At 45.7% G+C, this 24,561-nt stretch overlaps 1 protein-coding gene across 3 annotated transcripts in view; it reads left to right on the forward strand.

The window, feature by feature from the left end:
* The first annotated feature begins 1,982 nt into the window (after positions 1-1,982).
* pacsin1b (protein kinase C and casein kinase substrate in neurons 1b) overlaps positions 1,983-24,561 on the forward strand; it is a 67,444-nt gene continuing 44,865 nt past the window's right edge. The window contains exons 1-2 of one of the 3 annotated variants that reach the window (XM_042342112.1): positions 1,983-2,093; positions 12,518-12,600. The gene's annotated coding sequence lies outside the window, so the exon portion shown is untranslated. Of the gene's footprint in view, positions 2,094-7,532; positions 7,582-12,517; positions 12,601-24,561 lie in introns of those variants that run through there. The other 2 variants (XM_042342111.1, XM_042342114.1) reach the window with 2 other exon arrangements.

Raw genomic sequence — 24,561 nt, forward strand, 5'->3', positions numbered from 1 at the left:
AAAGAGCTTCTCAGGTAGTTTGGGAATATGCTGGACAGCGAGAGAAACTCCTCTTTTTGAATATTGCCACAGGATCTTTAACGTCCAACAACAACAACAAATTGCATTTATATAAGCGCCTTTCACATCAGAAGGATGTTCCAAGACGCTGGACAGTGAAGAGTTTTCACCCGAGGTGCGGGTTGGGATCAGAGAGTGGTGGGGAGTGGTGATGGGAAGATGGCCAAAGGCACAGTCGAAGAGCAAGGTCTTGAGACGGGCCTTGAAAGCGACAAGGGAGGAGGAAGGGGGTTGGGGCTCCAGGAAGGGGTTCCAGAGGGTGGGGGCAGAGAGGCTGAAGGCCTGACTACCGATGGTGGGGCGGTCAGGCCGGGGGACATGTGGCTGGGCAGTGCCCGCCGAGCAGAGGGAGCGGGTAGGTTGGTAAGAGTTTAGTAGGTTGAGAATGCAGCAGAACCCCCAGCACTACACTGGAGCATCAGCTTAGACTATGTGATTCCAAGTCCCGACATGGGGCTTGAACCTGTGAATCTTCTGACTCGGAAGTGAGAGCATTAGCACTGAGTCAAGCTGACAGAAAATCACAATACCTAAATCAGCACTACTACTTGTGGTGGTATGTGTGTGTGTGTGTGTATGTGTGGATCTGCTCACCTCATAGCCAACCTTGGGATAGTGTCACGGAGTAACAGATCCCCGAACCCACAACGAACCCCAGGCCTGTGGGCTAATCTGCAACCAACCCTTAGCAGAGGCTGATGATTCAGCCTTGTGAGTGAAAGCCAGCGGTGTCACTGGGGAGACTGGATGTGCAGAAACACAGAGGCTATACAAATAGTCATCAACTCCTTCAAGCCCCTTTTGATACTTGTAGTTGAATTAATTCCACTCATCGTTACTGTAGTGTTCTTTATCCTGAAATTCATTAATCTAACACTTATACATAGACTCCCGATAAATGCTTCCCAGTGTTGATTCATCTCAATGCTGCTATTGTGGGGGTCAGGACACATGGGCAATGAGGCAAGCTAAGATTTATTCTAGCAGAACATTTGTATTTGAGGATTTCATTCCAAGAACAAACTAAAACCTCTTCCATCTGTTGTCAGGAAATATTGAGAATGGTTTGAAATCCCAGATCCATTCTTTGCTGACGATCTCTCCCGAATATTACTCCCAGTGAGCAGAGAGAATGGTACTATATCAAATGCAAAGATAATTATTAAGCAAATCAATAATAATATTTCTTACATTTGATCTAGCGTCTTTTAAGTTGGGAGGATGGGGCGAAGCATTTCGTGTGATTTACTGTAAAGTGTAGTAGTGAGACTATATTTTGTAGCCAAACCTCTTTGTTGGAAGGTGTGATAGGCTCCATAAACAGGGATGGTTTCTTTAAGACAAAGTTAAAACAACAATAACTTGCAATTATATAGTGCCCTCCACACGGGGTAGCATCACAAAGTGCTTAACAGTGGCAGAGCCTGACTCCTCACCGGGGGTGGGGGGTGAGGAGAGGTGACCATAAGCACGGCTGAAAAAGAAGGTTTTCAGATGGGACTTGAAAAAGGGGAGAGAGGGGGCAAGGCGGAGGGATTGTGCATCTCCCTGAACAATAACTGATGTGAAATTTTGGTACAGAATTACTCCACAATGTTTGTTTACTATTCGCATTCTCTAAAGGGTTTTTGTTTTTATTTATAAGTCCCCACCTCTCGTGAACAACACAGAGACTGGATCAAATCTTTGGGGTGAAAAAGGAACATTGCACCAGTGCTGAACCTCGGATTAAATTAAATGGTTCCTGGAGTTGGAGTGACTGAGTCTCGCGCTCTCTATCGCTCCCCACCCCTTGTGTTACCCGCACTATTTAAAGCATTTCAGGTTTGAGGCAATGACGTGCAGAGTGAGCCTGGTGAGGCAGTCTGTCTGATTGGTGCCTGTGGCTCACTCTCTCTCTAATCTGCTGCCTGATCTCTGGCTGAGATCCCTGTGATTGCAGCCAGTGGGACTGTGTGCAAGAGCTGGTGTGAGCAGCTGTGACAGACTTGCAGTGTGGATGAAGACCTAATGCCAGGCTGTGTGTGTACCAGGTAAGTCCAGGGCCATTACTGCACAAGCTTGAGCTCAGCTTGAAATTGCCTCGTTGTAAAATTCACGGGTTCCAGTTGCCATGCTGACGGGAGGTAGGGGGTTTTACTGCAATAACATGCTAATCCTTCAGTGAATGTCAATAGGAAACAATGCCGAATATTGTCCTATTTTTTACAGCTGAATTTCACATCAGTCACCAATCCTGAGAAGCGGTTGGAGACGTGAAAGGTTCCATGTCAAGTGCATTGATTATTATAGGATTATTCATATAATTAGAATATTATGTATAGTATCATGTCTAATAATATGGGACATATTATTTAACAAACTGGTTGTGGGATCTGTAAAAGCCTGGAGAGCTGTGAACATTGAAGCTTTATGGTTACAGTTGTGGCAATGAGCTGTTTGCTAATCAATCATAGTGTATATACTGTGCTGTCGTGTGTAAATCACACCCCAGGTGGGATCAGGAACTGCCACAACCCTTTACAGCAGTGAATTATAATAATAATAATAATAATAATCCTTGCATTTGATTTAGAGCCTTCTCACGTCGCTGAGACGCCTCAAAGTGCTTCACAAAATATACTGCAAAGTGGATTGACTGTGTATTTTGTGGGTGAATTATTGACATCCTGGTCTGAAATCAGAATTTTCTTTCTATTCCTGTTTCTGTTCTGAAAAATTGTCCATTATCAGCTCTTAGACATTGAGAAAAGTGCGTTTGTGCTTTTTCTATGAAGCCCTCGTTCAAACATTTACTGTGAACCTTACGAACAAGCTGAGGCTTGTACAGTGTGAGCCTGGAGTGGGGACTTTTTGGGTGTCTGACACATGCAGGGCGAAACCTTGGACAAGTTTCCTTACTCCACACGCCTAATAATAATCCCTCCAAAACAAAACAATAGTAAGTTGGTCATTTTCAATCCACGACTGTTTGTGGGACGCTGCTGTGCGCAATTGGCTGCCGCGTTTCGCCCACAAATATACGGTCAATTCATTTTACAGCATATTCTGTGAAGCGCTTTGAGACGTTGAGAAGACGTGAAAAGCACTATATCAAATGCAAGGATTATTATTATTACATGCGGAAACCCATCCCTGTGCTTAACAATATCCAAATCAAACTGAGAGTTACAATAATAATAACAATAATAATCATCCATATATAGCTCTTCATCCTGTGGTTGAGACGTCTCAAAGCATTTCACAGGATATACTGTAAAGTGAATTGACTGTATATTTTGTGGGTGAAACGCGGCAGCCAATTGCGCACAGCAGCATCCCACAAACAGCCCGTAGCATTAGTGACCAATTTTTAATTGGGGATATTGTGGGCCGGGACATTGGGAGAGAGAAATGCCCTTCTCTTCTCGAAGAGTGCCGTGAGATCTTTAGCATCCGCCTGATCAGGCAGACAGGACATCTTATTCGCACAGCCTTTCCCATCGGAAGTGCGGAGCTTAAGCAGCAGCTGCTTACCTCTCCTCAAACTAATCAAGGTGGATTCCAGGCGCTGGATGTACAAACATATGTGTGCATGAAACCTCTACGGGATGCTACCCCCCCGTGAAGGGCGCTATATAAATGCAAGTTGTTGTTGTTGTTCACAAACTCAGACTCCAGGTAATGCCTTCCAGCAGCTGTTGCTTCAAGCCTCAGAGTATCCTCATCGGCTATCTGGCGGGCGTCTGCCTTCAACATGGTGGGAGGACCTTTACAGGACAGTGTGTGATTTGCCAGCCACCTTGATGTTCTCGAGGTCCAAGTCCACTGCCGTGTACCAGGCTTACCCAGCACTGGTAGTGGAGGGTGCTTTACATTAGATCCAGTGAAGCGCTTTGAGATGTTCAATGAAGTGAAAAGGCATTGTATCAAATACATGGATTATTTATTTATCACTGACGACATTGTCCTACGTTCTTGGTCTGTGCATCACACAAGCAGTGGGTAACTGACTGGGAGCTATATTTGGAGGTCGGGAGGGACATGGTGATAGGGGGTGGTGTTGGTATCCAGGCTAGCGATGGGAAGTCTGGCACAGTCAGTGCTCAGCTGTCAAACTGTGAGAGAGAAACGTGAGCAGCTTTCTGCAGACAGAGATTCCATTCCTCTCTGTTTGTCTCAGTCCCTGAGATCTGCTGTGTGAATCCTTCAGTCAATGCCAGTCGCCCACGCCAGCTATGTATATTTCACCTTATTTTACAGTTTTGTGAGAAATGTGATATGAGTCCACATCGCCTGCAGAGGGTGTGATTGACAGAAGAGTTTGGCTCCCTGGTTTGCGGTGAGCTGCTATGAATCCCATGTACAGATATATATATATATATTATATATAGATCTGAGAGGTGCTGCTTATGCTGCTCAGCGATGGGAGGAAATGCAGCATTAAACAAAACAGTCGGATCAATTCCCACATACACCCAGGAATATATTTGTTCTAACCTGCACTATTACACAGGATCAATCAAGCTGCTGTGTGCCAAAGGCGGCATTTGAAGAATGTAGGCCGGGCCTTTGCTGTGTGGTTGCTGAGAGCAGGAGGAGGCTGTGTACTGTTCCCAGCTTGTGATTAAAATGCAAAGAATAACCCTTGCGTGTGATACAGAGGCTTTCACATCTTGCCTTTTGAACATTTAAGATCAGCAAAGACATGAATTCAACCCAAGTTCCAGGATTGCGGAAGGTCAGAATCAATCTTTGATATGCAAATGTATCAAGTACAAGGATGATGATTATTATTAACTTTTATATGAATTCCGTGACAATATTTCCATATTTGAGGCTTGCTGGCTCGTCTGGTGTTTGTACCTGGTTTAACTGACAGTAAAGTAAATAATAAAATCTACCGAGTAGCTGCCCACAGCCCCTTATCCCACCACCTGACATCACACTAAGGCTGTGATTATGCTGCTGTCTTGTCAACAAATCACCACTTTGGTGGCAAACGTGCGTAGTAAATACATGGTAACATCAGGCCGCTCAAAGGTCTCAAAGCACTTGACAGGGTTCACTGTAAAGTGTAGTGACTTTGTATTTTGTAGGTGAACAATCGCAGGGATTTTTGCAGTTACAGTAACTGGAAACTGAAAACTGATTTTTCCCCACATTGTGACAATGTAAATCGAGCGTGACTGTGAAATATCCCAGTGAACTCACTGGTGATAAATAACACTGTGTGGTTCAATTACACTGTGAATTGGTGATGTGATGTATTATTATAATAGCTGTTCTCCTGATAATACCCTCTGGAGAGGGCCTGTGGCTCTGTATGTGAGAGTGTATGACGCACTCCCACTTGCAGAGCTACGTGATGGTTTTATCGTTGTGAACTGAACTACAGTGGACACCAGCGAAGCAGGTAACAGAGCTCAGTGAGGGACCCACCACAGCTGGACATGGATTTGCACCATGTTCTCTCTCGGAGTTCTTGTCTTCCCCAACCTTCAATCACCACCATCACCGTGCTTAACAGGATCCAAACCAAATTGAGTTCCATGCATGCCACCTACACATGGAAATTCTCACGTGTCTGGAATGGAATGTGCACTCCCTCCCTGGTGGGACACATCTTGTTTACCTAATTCCATCCTTTGCATATAAATTACACAGTGACTAATCCTTGTCTGGCGAGAGCCAGGATTTGGTCACTGTGTATTGTAGAGACGAAGGTTGTGAATAATTGCCGTTGATTTCCTGATTTTGGACATATTATCACAGCGAGTCATTCTCTCCACCACCTCAAAACAGGAGTAAAAAAAAGAAGTGTCGCCTTTCCATCTACCACTCTGAGCAATGCCCCACACAGGATTGAGGAGATGTTTGTGAGCAGCTGCTCTGCTGACGGCAGAGGTGATTAATAATACTGACATTTATACAGAGCCTTTTACAGGGTCAATATAATTACGTCTTTAAGATTCTGAAGGGAATAGATAATGTAGACCATGGAAGCTGCCCTGAACAGTAGAACCGAACCAGGGGACACGGCCTGCGATTGAAGGGGGTAAATTCAGGATAAATCTGTGGAAACACTACTTCAGTGAGAGAGCAATAAAATTATGAAACAGGCTCTCCAGGGAGACAGCGGAAGCAGAATATGTCATTTGTTTCAAGATCAAATTAGGTAGATTTTTGCAAGAAAATAATATCTCAGGATACAGTATATAGTTTGTCACACGACATGTCAAGCGACTGCCGGGATGGTGGAAGGCAAACCAGATGGACCTTGGTCTTCTTTCACTGAGCAAATTCTTACGTTCTTATGGGGAGGATCTGTCAGAGCGCTTCACAGGATTTACCATAAAGTGTATTTTTCGATCATCTTTTCCAGTGTCTCTCGTCTGTGACACATGACGTGATCCACTGCAGTGCTCATCTCCTTTCTGTCTGCACCAACATAATATAAATAATAATCTTTGCATTTGATACTTATCCTTGTGTGCCTTATCATATTATCCAGATATCTCAAAGCATTTAATAATAATAATAATAATCCTTGCATTTGATAAAGTGCCTTATCACATCGTTGAGAGGTTTCAAAGCGCTACAAAGAATATATTGTAAAGTGGATTGACTGTATATTTTGTGGGCAAAACATGGCAGCCAATTGTGCACAGCAATGTTCCACAAATAGTTGTGGATTGAGTGACCAATTTTTTTGGGGGAGGGATTATTACCCCCAGAAAGCGATCCGCCAATCAACTAACAATTGGATTCCTAATTATTGCTAGGTAAACAGAGGCGTGTGGAGGAAGGAAACTTGCCTAAAATTTTGCCCCACTTGGGAATTGAACCCTAGTCCTCTCGCTAACCACCACGCTACAGGACTCTTTATTTGGAAGAGAACAGGAACCAATCTGTGCAGCCATGTCCTGCAAACAGCCATGAAATGAGTGACCAGTTTTATCTGGCCGATTGTTGGCCAGGACAGCGGAGGAGGAGAGAAACTCCCTTCTCTTTTCAATTAGGGCACAGCAACGTCCCACAAACAGCCTTTATTTCTGGCCAGCCGGGTGTCAGACACGTGTGGAAATCCATCAACATGCTGAAGAGCATCCAAACCAGACTGAGTTCCACGCATGCCACCAACGCCTGGAAATTCTCATATGTCTGGATTAGAATGCACACTCTCTCCCTGGAAGAACACACCCTGCTTAGCTAATTCCAGAAGCCATTCACAACTCTCATCTCCAAAATATACAGTGATCAAGCCTTGGTTCTCGCCGGCCTACTATTGCGAGAGCCAAGGCTTGATCACTCTATATTTTAGAGATGCAGGTTGTGAATAATCAAGATGTGTAAATTGTAATATTCTCAGCAGTTGAAGGAACTGCCTCTCTCTCTCCCTTTCTCTCTCAGAGCTGTTTGTTCCTGTCTCTGCCGGGAACACGATGTGACTGAAGACATCCACAGCACAGACTCCAAACCCCTGTGAATTCTCGGGCAGCGCAGTGTGTGTGTGAGCGTCGCATCCGAGCACGACTGCAGGTGAGCAGTTGAAGCTTCCAAGTGTCGGGTGAAATTTGGTGCAAAGTCGAGCAGAGATTTGCTCTTTCTGATCAATAGACTGCTTGATAATGGGTGCTTGAACCTCACCAAATAACAGCAGATTGGCTATTTGAGGGAGGTACTGAACTAAAGAGAGATTAAACGCTTCACTGGAGGGACAGACTGCCATTAAGTCAGCTCTGGCTGCTTGTGTTAGGATTGGAGCAAGATTGGGATAAAATTTGCGATATTCCTTAATGTGTTCCTTGAGTTAATTTGGACAAATCAAGTCTAAGGTGGATAGATCTTTGTCAGGTCGGGGTATCAAGGGATATGGGACAAGGGCAGATAATTGGAGTTGAGGTACAGATCAGTCATGATCTTATAGAATAGTGGAACAGGCTCGAGGGGCTGAATGGCCTACTCCTGTTTCCATGTTTCTGAGGAATAATGGTAAAAATTGGACTTGTTATAAAATTTCCTGATTAGTCGATTGGCAGATCGCTTTCGGGAGGTAAATAATACCTCCCAAAAAATGGTCCCTCAATCCACGACTGTGCGCTATTGGTTGCTGTGTTTGGCCGACAAAATACACAATCAATCCACTTTACAATATTCTGTGAAGCGCTTTAAAACATCTAAATGACATGATTAGGTGTCACACACACGCACATATACACATTAATGACATGATTGTGGAGTCCTGTAGCTCAGTGGTTAGAGCACTCGCTTTGCAAGTGAGAGACCGGAGTTCAATTCCAGGCAGAGGGCGAAACCTTGGGCAAGTTTCCTTACTCCACACAGAGCCTAATAATAATCCCTCCAAAACCAAAAACAATAATAAATTGGTCATTTTTAATCTACGACTGTTTGTGGGACATTGCTGTGCGCAATTGGCTGCCGCGTTCGCCCACAAATATACAGTGAATTCACTTTACAGTGTGTTCTGTGAAGCGCTTTGGGACGTCCTCCCGACGTGAAAAGCGCTATATCAAATGCAAGGATTATTATTATTATTATGATTGATGCACAGCAATGTCCCAGGACTGTTTGTGGGACATTGCTGTGCATCAAATGCAAGGAGGATATGGGGTCACAGGAGATCACAGAGGTAACCTGGAGCATGGCTGTAGGTTCTTTTAATGGTGAGGGTGGGATTCACTGAGGAATTTGGAGCCAGTGAAGATGGGCAAGGATTGGAGAGCTGGGTCCATTCTGTTTTCAACAGATTTTACTTTTGAAGAGAGATTTTTAGTGTAAAATCCGGTGTTACGCTGGTAAGAACAAGTTTATGTTTATATGGCAGGAGTAGCCGACTGGGAGCCCGAGCTGGGTGGTGAGAACTAAGTTGGGGAGGGGTGGGGAAGGTGCCCAAAAGTATGGTCATGAAAGATGTTAATGTGGCCTGAAAGGTGGGGGGGGAGGCAGACAGAATTCCGCAGTGTGGTTACACTGAAGGCAGGGGGCGGGTGGAATCCATATTAGGGTTCTTGAAATTCCTTTTTGTGCTTCAGTCGGTTGAAGTGGCCATTGAACTGGAACCAGCGTCCGCTGGTAATTACTGGAACAATCATAATACACAAACTGAACATTGTACTCTCCCCATGTGGCAGGTTCAGGGCTGTGTCTGGCAGAGTCGGGCTCTATTTTTCTCAGATGTTGATGATGGCAGAGGAAAGATTGGTGACCCAGTGAGGTTACTGCCACCTTCTCAACCACGCCCACCTGCAAGTCTCAGCCTGACCCATATATTCTCCAGGGCATGAAGGAACTTGTGTTTTGATGCAGCATTTATTGTCTCGAGGGTTTTACAACAATTACTGTCAAATATAGCAAGTGCTTTTTGCAGCAAAAGTAGCGGCCAGTGTTTGCACAGGAAGATGCCACAAGCAGTCATGGAGCCAATTAGATCTGGAGGATCGCTGGCGAGGAGACTAGGACAAGCACTTCGAATGGTTTCATGACCATCATCAATTTCCATAGGCAGACGGGACAACAGTTATAATAATTATAATAATGATAATCCTTTCATATGACATTCACTTGGTCATTCATTTCATGACTGCTTGGGCGACATCGTCAGTGACAGTACAGGGGCAGGAGGAGAAGCCATTGGCAGATATGAAGTGGAGATGATGGGGAAAGGTAAGAGTGAAACTAAACAAAATCAGAACCGTCAAGGTGGAGCTGAGAGGAGAGGCGATTTACTCTCCTTGTTGCGGGAGGCGGGGGAGGAAATGGGGTAAAAACATTGAACAATCATAGGCCTGAAACAAAAGCATTGTTGTCTGACTCTTAAACCACACAGAAAGAGAACCTATTGGAAATCAGTGGCAGAGTGTGTTTGACTACAGGTTAGTGTTTTCCTGGGATAGTGAGACTGACAATGACATATCGATCACAGTGTTGGACTGGAATAACCTGTAATTAACGAATCCTAAACAAGCCATCCCGTTCCAGCCCAACACTCTCACCAGACAACCCCGGTTGGAATTTGGTATAGTCTTTTTTAACAATGTGGTTTTGAAAGCGTCTTAAAAGCTTAGAGTTGCCAGTGAGGCTGATTGACATACCAGTCAGCAACGACTGCAGAACTCAGCGTGGAAGAGAGGTCTCGGAGGGGACCTCAGAGAGGAGACTATGTAAGATTCCAAACAGGATTGAGATAGTAAACCCAGAGCAACACTCAGATATGACGAGGCACAGAACAGCAGGGCCCTGGTTCACGGTAGCAAATGGCAATATCAGGGCAGATAGCAGAGGGCAATTACCGACGGGCACAGGGTTACTAGGAAGGGTGGCTGAGATCAGGAGAGTGTGATTCTGCAACGGGAAGCTAATAGGATGGTTAAGAGCTTAGGAGGATGCCATCCAGCTCATCGAACCTGTTACACAAGTTTATTAGATTTTGGCAGATCTTTTAATCCCAATGTCCTTACCCTTAATATACCCCATAATAACTCTACTGCCCACTCATCTGTCTTTCTTTCTCTGGAAAAGTGAAATCATATGGGTCGAAGGGCCTTGGTCATCTCCACCTCTCTTGTTACAAGAATGGCTTCACTCTGGCCTTTGGGCGGTGTGTTGCTTCGCTATATAAATGCTAGTTGTTGTTGTCATGCTCTCAATCAGTAGCAGTGTCAGCAGTGTGTGAGCGTGAAGAGACTGGGCTGACTGTGGCTTTACTGCTGGCCTATTCCTGAACAAAGGTTCATTGATTTTTTTTTATCAGTGGCTTTTCTTTAATCTGGAAAATCACCTTGAGGAGTAAACTACAGGGTTGTGGGGAAAGGGCGGCTACGCGTGACTGAAAAGATCGCTCTTAAAACGCGATGGGCAGGAGACACATGAAGGGCCGAATGACGTCCTTTAGCACTGTAAAATTTCTACATTTTTGTGGTTCTAATGTAGACCTATTTTAGTGTGTTGGATTGAATTATCGTTGAGGGCACAGATGGCAGCGCTGTGCCAGTCAAATGAGAGCACAGTTTGATTTCTGTACAGCAAAAGAAACCTGGCATTGGATGTTGCAAGACATCAAACTAATGGACAGATGTATCTGTTCCAGGTGAGCATGTCAGTGAGGCCCTGTGGAGGTTGTGCTATCTCGTCTGTCACGTTGTTCCTTATTTGCAGCCTTTCTTGTTGACTTGCAATGTGAAGTGAGAGCAGTCTGTGTTTCAAATTAAATTGAAACCTCCCCAAGTCCACCATACAGTATGTGGGGTTAATGATTGGGTCTGGAGAGTAAATAAATAAATCCTTGCATTTGATATAGCGCCTTATCACATCTTTGAGACGTCTCAAAGTGCTTCACAGAATATACTGTAGAGTTGACTGCATATTTTGTGGGCGAAAAACAGCATATATTGTGCTTATATATGCATAGATTGTGCTGCTATGTTCATCTACAAAACACACTGCCCCTACACTTCACAATGAATCCCAAGAAGTGCTTTGAGATGTCTTCCCGACGTGAAAGCCGCTATATCAAATGTAAGATTATTATTGTTGCTGAAATAATCCTCCTCCTCATACTATGGTTGTCTCAGCCTCTCAGCCCCCATTGACTTGTGCTTCAGGTGGATTTAAAGTCTGTATTTCAAAACAAGTGGGGTCTTTCTCTCTCAATTATCAATTAGATTTTGAGATGTTTTGGTTTATATGAATGGTGCTGTACAAAATGGCAGATAATTTGTTGTTGTTGGAATTAGCAATAGACCTCATCTCCGTTCCTAGCCAGCAGTGCGCTGGTTTCCTGGGGTTTATATTTAGCTGTTTATGGATGGTTTTGACCCATGTTTTCTCCTCCACTCAATGTAGCAATTCACCACCGAGTCAGCTGTGCTGCTTTTGCTGTCCTTCCCTTGTAATTGCGTGTTGAGTGCAGTTTTCCACGCAGTTTGGGAGCGAGGTTAGTTTGTGGCTGTCAGCAAGTACCTGTCAATACAGCCAGGTTTCTGGAACAGAAAATATACAAGCAGCAATCCAGTCCCCAGTGCCAGCCCTGTGCTCAGTCTCAGTCAGACAGTGAGCAGGGTGCAGGCACCCGGACCCCACAAGCAAAATACTTCAGTTCAGTTCATTTTTGGGCCAGGAGTTAGAATTCATTTAAGAATTCATCAGTTCTTGGATTTAAGAATTTGTTAAGTTCTGGTCGCTCTAAAACACTCTATTAGATCTGCACCCGGATGGAATTTCTCCCCATTTAGTTTATTGTTTGGTCTTTGCTGATGTATCAGGTTTCACAGGATCCAATATAGCAACTGGTTCCATTGCAGGTCATTGTTAGATCATGAAATCCTCTAGGGAGAACTCACAAACAGCTGATCCCGGTATCAAGAGTAAGGTAGAACTCCCTTCCTGCTCTCAGGGTTGAATTTGAAATACAATACAGCAGAATTTACATTTACACAGTGCCTGCCTTCACTTCTAGAGGACATCTCCAAGCGCTTTGTACAGCTGGCGGGCACTCGAGCCGGGGAAGAGAGAAAGCTAACGGAAGGGCAGGTCACAGAGGTACGTTGAGAGCCGGAAGGCAAATCTTAAATCCAGTCTTTAATTTCGAAGCTATTTTTCTGTAAGTTTTAGTTTTAAGAACTAAGGAAAACCAACTTCAAGGTTCATTCAACAATTTACCAAACTCGGAAATAAGAATAAAAATAATAATAATAATCCTTGCATTTGATACAGTGCCTTATCACTCCTTTGAGACGTCTCAAAGCGCTGCACAGAATATACTGTAAAGTGAATTGATTGTATATTTTGTGGGCAAAATGATTTGTTCTGTTATTAAGGGAAATTCCCCAGATACCACATCTAGGGAACTTCTCCCCAGATGTGCACACAGCCACGTCCTTCCTGCTCTCAGCATTGATGTTTAAATGCAGAGGAAGTTTGTGTCCAGTTTGTCCTGATCCCAGGTGCCTCACTTCATAACTACTTGTAGGACTTTCCTGTGCACACATTGGCTGCCGGGTTTGCCTACAAAACACAGTCTCTCCATTTACAGTAAATCCTATATAGCGCTTTGAGACGTCCTCCCATTGTGAAAGGTGCTATGTTAAAGGTAAGGATTATTTATTATTTATAATATCTCCGATCANTTTTTTAATGCAGTAAAATCCTCACCTTGTGTATGGGAGGGTATGCTCAGGCTCTCAGTGCTAGGATCTGGGATCACGTCACATTAAACCCCGGGACCCACACTCCCAGACTCGCTGTGACATTTGGGTCGTGCACAGAACTTTTCCTGCTCTTAAATTGAATGTTGAGAGCAGTGAGGATGAGGCTGATACCAGGCTCCAGGTCACACACACGAATACTGTGAATCCCTTTGATATAAAACTTAATTTGTTTACCTGTCGTCAGTGAAAAAAACAAAGTGGAGTGTACATGTCACCCAAATAGTGCTTTACAGAGAATGCACACAAAGCTGCTTCAAGTTCAGTAACATATTATACTGTGTGCGTGCACAGTGTGTGTACAATGTGGGTATAAATATATTAATATGTAGATTGGTTCTCCACTGTTGTTCACTGCAGTCACTCTGCACTGCTCTGGAGCTGTGTGTCAGGCAGGGGCAGAGTTTATTGATAGCTGTTGACTTGCTGTCACCCTGGACACAGCTCAATCCAGAAAACCTGACTGGCCCTCATCCCCCGCTGCTCCCCCACACATCAGGGATATTGTTTGATGAAGAGAGGGTGGACCCATCTTGTGTGTGAGACTCGCTGGCCTACCGCAGAGTTATAAAGAGCTGACAAGCTGAGGAAAGCCGGGGCATTTCAGTGTGGTGTTGACCTGGTAGATTATCAGTTGAGTGAACTTGCTTTACTCTAATATATTGTTCGCCCATAAAAAGTCACTACACTTTCCAGTAAAATCCTGTGCTGTGAAACGTTTCGACAACATGATTGAGGTTGAATGCAAGGATTATTATTATTATTATGCCAATAGTACTGTTTTTCTTGATATCGTTTCTGTTCTGTGTGGTAATAACCATGTGTTATTGGGGTGTTGTGGAATGTGAGGGTGTAGAACCATTCACCCATCGTGTCTGTGCTCACTCTCTGTAGCGGCTTCCATTCAGGCTCAATATCCTGCCTTTTTGTTTCAGGTAAAATGGACTGATTGGGTTTGGGGCGGGGAGCACAGCATTGAGTGTAATCCCAGCCCAGAGACACTGACCAGAAATGCCATTGGTCATGTGTGGAAAGTGAAAAGGTTGCTTGCAGCAGAAGCTGGAGGCTAGGTGGGCAATGGGGTGGGGAGTGGGATTGGATGAGCACAATGCTAGGGGGAGGCATTGTAGATGCACCATCGTGGGGGCTGTACCTGAAACCTCGTGTTTTTCCCTTTGCCTTTTACACTAACCCCCCCGCCACCCACCCCCCCAGTTCGGGGCCAAGCCATTATTGTTAAGCAACTTCTGACATCAACATGTGTAGGAAGTGCCTCCGGCTGCTCGAGCTTGAGCTCAAGGTTTGTCTGGTATCTCTACACAGCATATGGGAGGTTGAAGAGTTCATGGATTGAACGTTTCAGGAAGTGGTCACCCCACAGCTACAGAGGGTTCAGAAGGAGAATGAGTGGGTGACCACCCGTCATGGTAAGAAAGGGGACGGACAGTGCAGAAATCCCCTGAGAGTGTGGCACTCACACCGGCTCTCTGTAATGAATAGTAGTCAGGGTGATGACACCTCTGGGGAGGGGAGTCAAAAGCAAATGGATGCACAGGGGGATACAGGGAAGAGTGTCAATGCAATTGTCATTGAGGACACAATGGTGAAAGTAGGAGGCAGACGTTTCTGCAACAAAAGACATGACTCTTTCATAGTATGTTGCCTCCCTAGTGCAGGGTTGAAGACATCATGGAACAGGTGCAAAACGTTCTAGAAGGGGAAGGAGATAATAAATATGTGCAGGATAACTTTCTGGATCAGTATGTTTCCAGTCCAACGAGGAAGGAAGTAGTGCTGGATCTAGTTCTGGCGAATGAAGTGGGACAAGTGGAGCGGGTTTCAGTAGAAGATCATCGGGCAATAGTGAGCACAACATCACTAGGTTTGCAGTGCTTATGGGACAAGGAGCAATCAAAAGTGAAGATACTCAACTGGAAGAGGCTAATTTCAATGAGTTAAAATGAGACCTAGCCAAGGTGGACTGGAAAGAAAGATTGGCAGGTAAGCTAACGAGTAATGGAAAGCCTTCAAGGAGGAGATAGTTCGAGGACAGAGCAAATACATTTCCACAAAGGGGACAGGTAGGGCATCCAAACCTCCCTGGATGAATAAGGAAATTGGGATTAAAATAAAACAGAAAAAGGAGGCTTATGATAAATATCAGGTCCAAAATACAGAAGATAATCAAATAGACTATAGAAAGTGCAGAGGAGATCTGAAAAAGGAAATAAGAGGGACAAAGAAATTATATGAGAAAAGATTAGCGGGTAACATAAAAGGGAACCCTAGGGTATCTTATAAGCATATAAAGAATAAACGGTTAGTCAAAGGTAGGGTGGGTCCAATTAGGGACCAAAGAGGAAATCTTCTTGTGGAGGCAGAGGGCACGGCTGACGTACTGAATGAGTACTTTGCATCTGTCTTCACAAAAGAAGAGAATTCAGCCAATGCCACAGTATCGGAGGAGAGGCGAGAGAAATTCAATAAGATAAGAATAAACCAAGAGGAGGTACTAAAAAGGTTGTCAGTGGTCAAGGTAGATAAGTCACCCGGTCTGGACAGGATGCATCCTATGTTACTGAGGGAAGTAAGGATGGAAATAATGGAGGCTCTGGCCACAATCTTTCAATCTTCCTTGGACATTGAGGTGTTGCCAGAGGACTGGAGGGTTGCAAATGTTACTCCCCTGTACAAAAAGGGGCAGAAGGATAATCCTGGGAACTACAGGACAGAGTTCAGTAGTGGGGAACCTTCTAGAGACTATAATCCGGGACAAAATAAATTTTCACTTAGAAAAATATAGGTTAATAAATAGAGTTTTTTGATGAAGTAACGGAGAGGATGGATGAAGGTAGTGCAGTTGATGTATTTATATGGATTTTCAAAAGGCATTTGATAAAGTGCCACAAAAGAGACTTGTAAGCAAAATAGAAGCCCACAGTATTAAAGGGACAGTGGCAGCGGATACAGAAATGGCTGGGAGGCAGAAAGCAGTGAGGAGTGGTGAACAGTTGTTTTTCCGACTGGAGGGACGTGTGCAGTGGTGACCCCAGGGGTCAGTATTGGGACCACTGCTGTTTTTGATCTACATAAATGACCTGGACTTAGGTATAGGGAGTACAATTTCCAAGTTTGCAGATGATACTAAGCTAGGAAAAGTAGTAAACAATGAGGAGGATAGTAGCAGACTGCAAATGGTAAAATGGGCCGACACGTGGCAGATGAAGTTTAATGTGGAGAAATGCGAAGTGATGCATTTTGTGAGGAAGAATGAGGAGAGGCGATATAAGCTGATGGTACAATCTTAAAGGGGGTGAAGGAACAGAGAGACCTGGGGGTCATATAAGTAAATCTTTGAAGGTGGCAGAACAGGCAGATAAAGCTGTTAAAAAAGCATACGGGATACTGAGCTTTATAAATAGGAGCACAGAATACAAACGTCAGGAGGTTATGATGAACCTTTATAAAGCACTGGTTAGGCCTCAGGTAGAGACTGTGCTCAGTTCTGGGCTCCACACTCTAGGAAGGATGTCAAGGTATTGGAGAGGGTACAAAGGAGATTTACCAGGAAGGTACAAGGAATGAGGGACTTCAGTTATCACAAGAGACTAGAGAAGCGAGGATTATTCTCCTTGGAGCAGAGAAGGTTAAGAGGAGACTTAATAGAAGTTTTCAAAATTATGAGGGGATTCGATAGGGTAAACGAGGAGAAATTATTTCCACTGGCGGTGGATCAGTAACCCAAGGACACCAATTTAAAATAGTTGTTAAAAGAAACAGAGAGGAGGTGAGGAGAATTTTTTTTTACACAGTGAGTTGTTCGGTTCTGGAATGCATTGGCTGATAGGGTGGTGGCAGCCAATTCACTAACAACGTTTAAGAGAGAAGTAGATAATTATTTGGGGAGGACAAGCTTGCAGGGCTATGGGGAGAGAGCAGGGGAGTGGGATTGAATTGGATAGCTCTTTTAAAAGAGCCGCCACAGACACGATGGGTCGAATGGCCTCCTTCTGTTCCGTATAATTCTATGTTTCTATCATCCTCCCAATGTGAAAAGCATAAACGGAATGTAAATTTGTATCGTCCTTCGGATGAGACATTAAAGCCGTCTGCCTGTTCAAGCGAACATTAAAGACCCCATGGCACTATTCGAAAAGAGAAGGGAGTTTCTGTCTCCTGTGTCCTGGCCAACAGTCCTTCAGATAAAACTGCTCATTAATTTCATGGCTATTTGTGGGCCGTTGCTGTGCTCACTGACTGCCCCATGATTGTGTATTTGCCCCATGCACAAATACACAGTCACTACACTTTATGGTAAATCCTGTGAACGCTTTGAGGCATCCTCTTGGCGTGATATCAGATGTAGGGGTTGTTGTTATTATTATGCGTTGGTTTGACTCCACACTTGTGTGTCTGCTCCTGGGACATGCTAAGTGTGTTCCCGGGGCTGTGCCTGTGGGTTGGCAGCTCGTGGGCACTGCCCGGTGCTCAGGGTGAGTGCTGGCTTGTCTGTGTAACATTCTCGCTGCAGATTCAAATAAAGGGAGGAGAAAACGAGAAAGAGAGAGAGACACACACACACACACACAGACAGCAAGAGAGAGACACAGACATATACAGCCAGACAGGGAGAGACACACATGCAGATTGCCAGAGAGAGACACACACACACACACAGCCAGAGAGAGACGCACACACAGCCAGAGACAGACACACACACATACATAGCCAGAGAGAGAGAGACACACACTACCAGAGAGAGACACATGCACTTACAGTCAGAGAGAGAAACACACACATACAGCGAGAGACACAAACACACACACACGTACAGCTGAGAGAGAGACACACACATACATTCGGAGAGAGAGAGAGATACACACACACACACACACAGCCAGAGAGAGAGACACACACGCACAGATACACACAAACAGCCAGAGAGAGACTCACAGATTGTTTTCTTCCAGATTTAGAAAATGAGCCTTGGAACATATGTGTATGGGCAGTGGGGGGGGGGGCGATGGCATAGGTAATATAATAAAACATATCTGATATATTGGGGGGGGGGGGGGTGGGGGTGGAGAGTGCATCCGGATTAAAGGGTCTATTTTAAAAGTGAATCCAACCCAAACAGTTTCAAAGACTGAGCGGTCCCTGTGTTTTTCTATTTCCCGCATGGAATATTGTGTGGAGGCTGATGTGGAATGTAGGCTGTGCTGTGACTGTCTCTGTCCTGTTATGGTTATAGAATAATAGAATATCACAGCACAGAATGAGGCCATTCGGCCCATCGTACCTGTGTCAGCTCTTTGGAAGAGCTACCCAATCAGTCCAGATCTCCTGCTTTTTCCACATATCCTTGCAAATTTCTCCTCTTCAAGTAACTATTTAATTCCCTTTTGAAAGTTGTTATTGAATCTGTTTCCACCAGCCTTTCAGGCTGTGCTTTCCAATGTAATGCAAAGAGAGAGGTGAGGATGCTCCTCAGCCAGTGTCTCAGCGGCTGCTGTGCTGGGCTTGTGAGGGTGTGAGCTGCCTGATACAGGGCCTTGAGGGTGGGAGCTCCCAGTTTCTCACTCCCTTGTCCTGGACGATAATCCCTCAAATAAAATCAGTCGTTCCCCCCGCCCTGCCCCCACCCTGCCCACACCATGCTCCCGCCCTGCCCCCGCCCTACCCACGCCCTGCCCACACCATGCTCACGACTCCTGCCTCCCCTCCGCGTGGTGTCTATGTTACCCTCTAGCTTGTTAGTTTGTGAGGCTGAATCCCGCGAGCAGACGAGAGCTAAATTAACATACAGTAGAAACCGCAGCCGAATGATGCCGGTGAAAACATCACCGGCAGTAATTGCACAGCCGGCCCCGGTCTACCCCCACATGAGCCGGGCTTCGGTGTATTTTATTTATCACAAGGGAGATGTTTGATGGGTGCACGGGAAGGGAGGAGGATAGAGAAAGCTCAACAGTGATATAATCTAATAGGCTGAATGGCCTCCTCCTGTTCTCACTGCTCTATACCAACCCCGCCCCCCCCCACCACACACGTGCACACACACTATCGACCATTACCAGTGGCTGGGGCCTGGCTCTGTGCCCAGATAACACATCACCACACAACACAGTGCATAGCCCAGAGCAGAGCCTTTCTCAGTAGGTCTGGGTCTGGCCTTCCCTATGAGGCTACGTTAGGGACGTGATATCCTTAGTAGGGCCTCGGGTTAGTCTGTACAGACATTCCACCAGGTCAGCCAGAGAAACCCCCCCCCCCACCCCCACCACCCCTCCCACCACATGGACATACAGACGCTCACACACACACACACAGCTACACCTGTGCGTATGTTTGTGTGTCATGTGTATATGTCTTTATCTGTCTGTTTGTCTCTCTCTGTGTCTCTCTCAGTGCGTCTGTCGGTGTGCGGTGTGTGTTGTGTGGAATGATTTTAGAGGTGATGTTTTCAGAAACCTCTGAAATTGGTGAGCCGTTGGATGAAGGGCTTGCTTTCTCTAAACTATACCCAGCTCGTTGAAGGTTCGACAGCTTTTAGAGGCTGGAATCGCTAAATGCAAAATTATAGCAATTTGACAGTGTCTGTGAGCCGCAGTGACTCAGAGGAGCAGGTTTTTATGTTCAGAATTTTGCTGCTTGATTGTAACAAATGTCTTTACCTGTTCTCCAACACGTGGGCTCTGCAGATAAATGTATCCCAGGGAATTATCGCTGTGATGTAGCCCAGTGGCTCTGAAGGTGTGTGTCAAATCGGCTCATTTTGAGAGATGACGATGGCCATTTTGTACCTCGAGTGTATAAAGGGTTTGTGTTTACCTTCAGCCACTTTGTCCCCGCTCTCTGCCCCTGCCCCTGTGCCGCTGCTTTCCCCCCTTCCTCTCCGCTTCCAAAACCTGGTAACCAGAGAGGGGAGAACGCAGCAGGGCCGAGGGAGACTGCAGGCCCCCACCCCCACCACCCTGGGACAGTGCCTCATCAGCACAGTGCCCTTCTGCCCTTCCCTTCACTGGGAGTCGCTCACTTTCTTATTCTCCATTTCCATTACACTTTACAGTTAGTTCCTCGTACAGTTCAGTACTAATACCAGTCCTGCAGTCCTGAGCCCTGCTCTAAACCAGCGAGGAGGCTATACAGTGATATAGTGATAAGGCGTTACATCAAATGCAAGATTATTGTTGCATTATTATTACCGTCAGGATTCCATCATAAGAATCTGATTACTTTTTGCAGCTGCTTCACTTATAAAGGTGAATTGATAAATACTAGATAAGCTAGAAGCATATTGAATGGTGTGTGTGGGGGGAGTGGGGGGGAGGGGAGCAGGAGATCGGGCAGTTTATGTGCAGAATCATATCAGCAAGGCTGGACAGGCCAAAAGGCCTCTTTCTGTGCTGTAAAATTCTGTGATCCATGGCTTGTAAGATAGATTTTCTTTGGTCATCGGGTGTCTACCTTCTGACGTGAAAGGCACTATACAAATGTTGTTGTTGTCTGACACACAAGGAAATCCATCACCGTGATCAGCCGGGTTTCTGACCCATGTGGACCCATCAGTGTGCTTCAAGTATCCAAACTAGACTGAGAATTCCACATATTCCTGCCACCTACACATGGAAATTTACCTGTGGCTTGAATGGAATGAACACTCTCTCCCTGGAGGAACGCACCCTGCTTACGGAGTTCAGAGTTACATAGTATTAGGGGCGAGAGCCAAGGCTTGGGGACCCCAGAGTGTTCGTTTGGTTATTATTAGCCAACTAAAACCACAAAGGTTGCCATTGAAAGCACTGTCTGACAAGCTGCTTGTCTTGCTAGGACCACCCTCCTCGTTGCCAGGATCACAGGAGCTGAGTGGGAGGATTCCCTGCCTCCATTGACTGGTCTGGCCTTCTGTGTTCTCTCGAAGATTCATCAGTAGTGCCCTGGAGTACTGCGGACCCGCCTGGCTTAGGAACCAGACCAGAAACCACCATAGATGTCTGGCGTGGTCGGACATTCTTTTGCCAAGTGATTTCCCCCTAGAGTGGGGAGAGTGTCTACTTCATGGACGGGTGGTGTCAAGACGTCAGTGAAGTGACAAGAGCTCACTACGGCACCAAAGAGTGCGTCAGTCCCGGCTTCTGGCACTGCTGTCCCTGTAGTTTTCCTGTAGATTATAGGTAGGATATTAAATAGATATGAAAAAACACAACCTTGCTTCAGTTATTTCTTGATACAAAAATCCCGCAGCACTTTTAGTACCTTTTTTCCACATTGTAAATGAATGAAAAGAGGAAATGGCCGTCTTCTTCAGAGCGGAAAGAGGAAGTGGTGGTGGGGCTGAGTGCTGACTCCAGTGTGAGGTTTCTGTTGTATAAAACCAGTTTGGTCAGGGCAATGATGGGCAGGGACCCATCACTACTGCTCTGTGTCACTCACAACGTCAGGGCCTGTTCTGTTACCGTTTCTCACTCACCGCACCTTGGCCACGTTTCACCAGTTCCCAGTGGAACTGCATAGGCTATGGCCCCAAGATGGAGGCGTGGCTGGGGTGTTGAGGCCTGGGGTGTTGGTTAGCCGCTTGCGTATGGCAGAGGGTGTCCAAACTTTTGGCTGGAGGGAGCGGGTGGGTCATATGAAATGGGTGGATGAAATTGTCCAGCAGGTGGGCTGGATACGGCCAATTGGACACCCCCCCCCCCCCCTCCTCTCCCGACATATGGGAAGACAGTGTGGGATTGAAAGAGAGAGTAAGTGTTACCAGGGGAGGGGGGAAGGGAGCGGAATGATTCTCACACCTCCCTGAGGGGGCTACAGTTGGTTGAGTGCAGGACTTGGGATCAGAGGGTTCCAACCCCTGTGGTGTCTGTTCGTTTCATGGCTGATCGTGGGACATTGCTGTGCGCAATTGTGCTGCCATGTTTGGTCACTACATTTCACAGGAGCTGAGTGTCTTCACTGTCTCGCGTCTGTGACCCAGGATGGGATTCCCCTCCGTGCTCGTGTCCTTCCTGCCTGCAGGAATATATTGTATGAACAATAACCCTTTCATTTAATACAGCGTCTATAACATCCACATCTCTTTAAGTGCTTCATAAGGGATTGCTCCCAAGGTATGTTTTTTGGCAGAAGCAACAGGCAATTTGCTTACCGCAAAACTCCGTGACCAGCCCTGAAGTGAATGACCAATTTATCTTGCACAGTGTTGGCCAGGACACTGGGGGAAACTTGCTTCTGTTTTCAAATAAAGTTGTAGTATTTTTAACGTCCATCTGAACAGGCAGACTGTTTAATATCTCACCTCAAAGATGGCACTTCTAATCATTTAGGGCACCCCCCAGTGCTGTACTGGACCATGAGCTCAAAGGCCCGAGGTGGGTATTGAACCCACAACCTTCTGACCTGGAGCTGAGAGTGTCACTGACGAAGCCAAGCTAACCTCATAAAACAACAACAACTTGCATTTATATAGCGGCCTTCACGCGGCTTAGCGTCCCGGAGCGCTTGACAGTGGCGGAGTCTGACCCCGAGCCAGGGGGACAGGTGAGGGAGGAGATGACCGTAAGCATGATTAAAAAAAAGGAAGGTCTTTAGGCAGGATTTGTAAGTGGGCAGGAAGGGGTCAAGGCGGAGGGATTGAGGGAGAGAGTTGCAGAGTTTCAGGGAGTAGTGGAGTGGCTGAAGGCAGGGCCACCGATAGTGGAGCAATAAAACCTGAAGGCAATCAGAGAGGACAACTCTGAGCACCCAGGCTTTGCTGCTATATAAACACAATAATTTATGGAGTTGTTTGTAATCTAAGCCCAGGTTATGACCATCCACCAGAGATTCAAATCAATCTCTTTGCTTCAGTCAGATACTTTCATCTGGACACATGGATTTCTTTTGCAGCTTGGAATCTATTCAAATCCAGCTCGATGTGGTCCAATTAACTTTGAAAGTGCAACTGCCCTTTCCCCTTGTGGGTGCGATTAAAAAGAGGAACCACCGTGTATAGAATAGGCCGTTAGATCAGCCATGATGTGCTAACCTCACTTGTTGAACCGGCTGGAAGCTGAGGTTTTACAGATTAACGGCCGAGCCGTTGACCTTGATTCTCTGAAGGTCCTCAGACTGGATACATATTTGATCAGATGGGAGCCCATTTTAAAGAGGGAAGTGTTTGCAATGGATCAATACAAAGGAAAGAAGATGTATTAATTCAGAGGTGTCAGTGTTCTCACCACTGGGTCAAATCCCAGGTTCGGACTTTGTGGTTGAGGTCTAGATTTACACTGTGGTTCGGTACTGGGGGAATGGTGCATTGGATGAAAGGTTAAAGTGAGGTCCTGTCAGCTTATTCAGGTGGATGTTAAAACCCCATACCTGCCAACCACACAGTGAGGCCTCAAGCCTGCACTTGTCACATGTCAAATACCAACTGGTGACTGTCCTCCTGGTAGGGAGCTGTCTTCTTGGGTTGAACTGGCTCCAAGGTGACATGTTTGGCAACAGAATGTTGGAATCAAGCCAGCCCTCTGACGGTCCAGGTAGTTTGGTTCCTGAGCCAGGTGGGTCCGCAGTACTCCAAGGCACTGCTGTTGCCAACCCAGCCAGCCTGGATGGACAGACCAGTCACTGGGGACAGGGATTCTTCCCGTTCAGCTCCCATTAACCCTGATTCTTGCCAATCTATTGCCTGATACTCTCCAGAATGTGTGTATTATTAAATGCAAGGATTATTACTCCATTTCAAACGCAGGATTTCCATGTGTGGATAGAACGCATTGAACACTGTCTGGTTTGGATCCTCTGGTGATGGGTTTCCTAGTTTGTCAGACACCCGGCTGAGCAAAAAAAAAGATTGCATGACACTAGTAGCAATGGGAGTACAGGGCTGTCCTTCACAATGGAGAGATGCAAATACATAGTGTCTCCCAGGGGCAAGGTTAGCGCTACAGTACAATTCTGCTGTTTAATAGGTGCACCAATGTCCTCATTGATCAATTGAGCTGAGAGCTCATGTTAACCTGCTGAAATATAAAGAGAAACGAGTGAAAAGGAGAGTGGAAGATGGCCAAGATACCTTCGACCTCATCATTGCTCCTTTCTTTTTAAAAAAAATTATATTAATTTAAATAGTTTCTCGTTTCACTTGAAATAACTGAGGCTTGCGACCAGACTGCACTAAGTAGGAAGTACTGACTGAATGTGAATGGAGTGAGATGAGGCTTTTGATAACCCAAAGGCACCTCATCTGCTTCATTAATTCCCTCTGCACGTGGGGAGCAGTAACCCTTTCAGTCCTTGCCATCAGGACCTA

Source organism: Callorhinchus milii, unplaced genomic scaffold (assembly GCF_018977255.1).
Source record: "Callorhinchus milii isolate IMCB2004 unplaced genomic scaffold, IMCB_Cmil_1.0 Scaffold19, whole genome shotgun sequence".
Taxonomy (NCBI): domain Eukaryota; kingdom Metazoa; phylum Chordata; class Chondrichthyes; order Chimaeriformes; family Callorhinchidae; genus Callorhinchus; species Callorhinchus milii.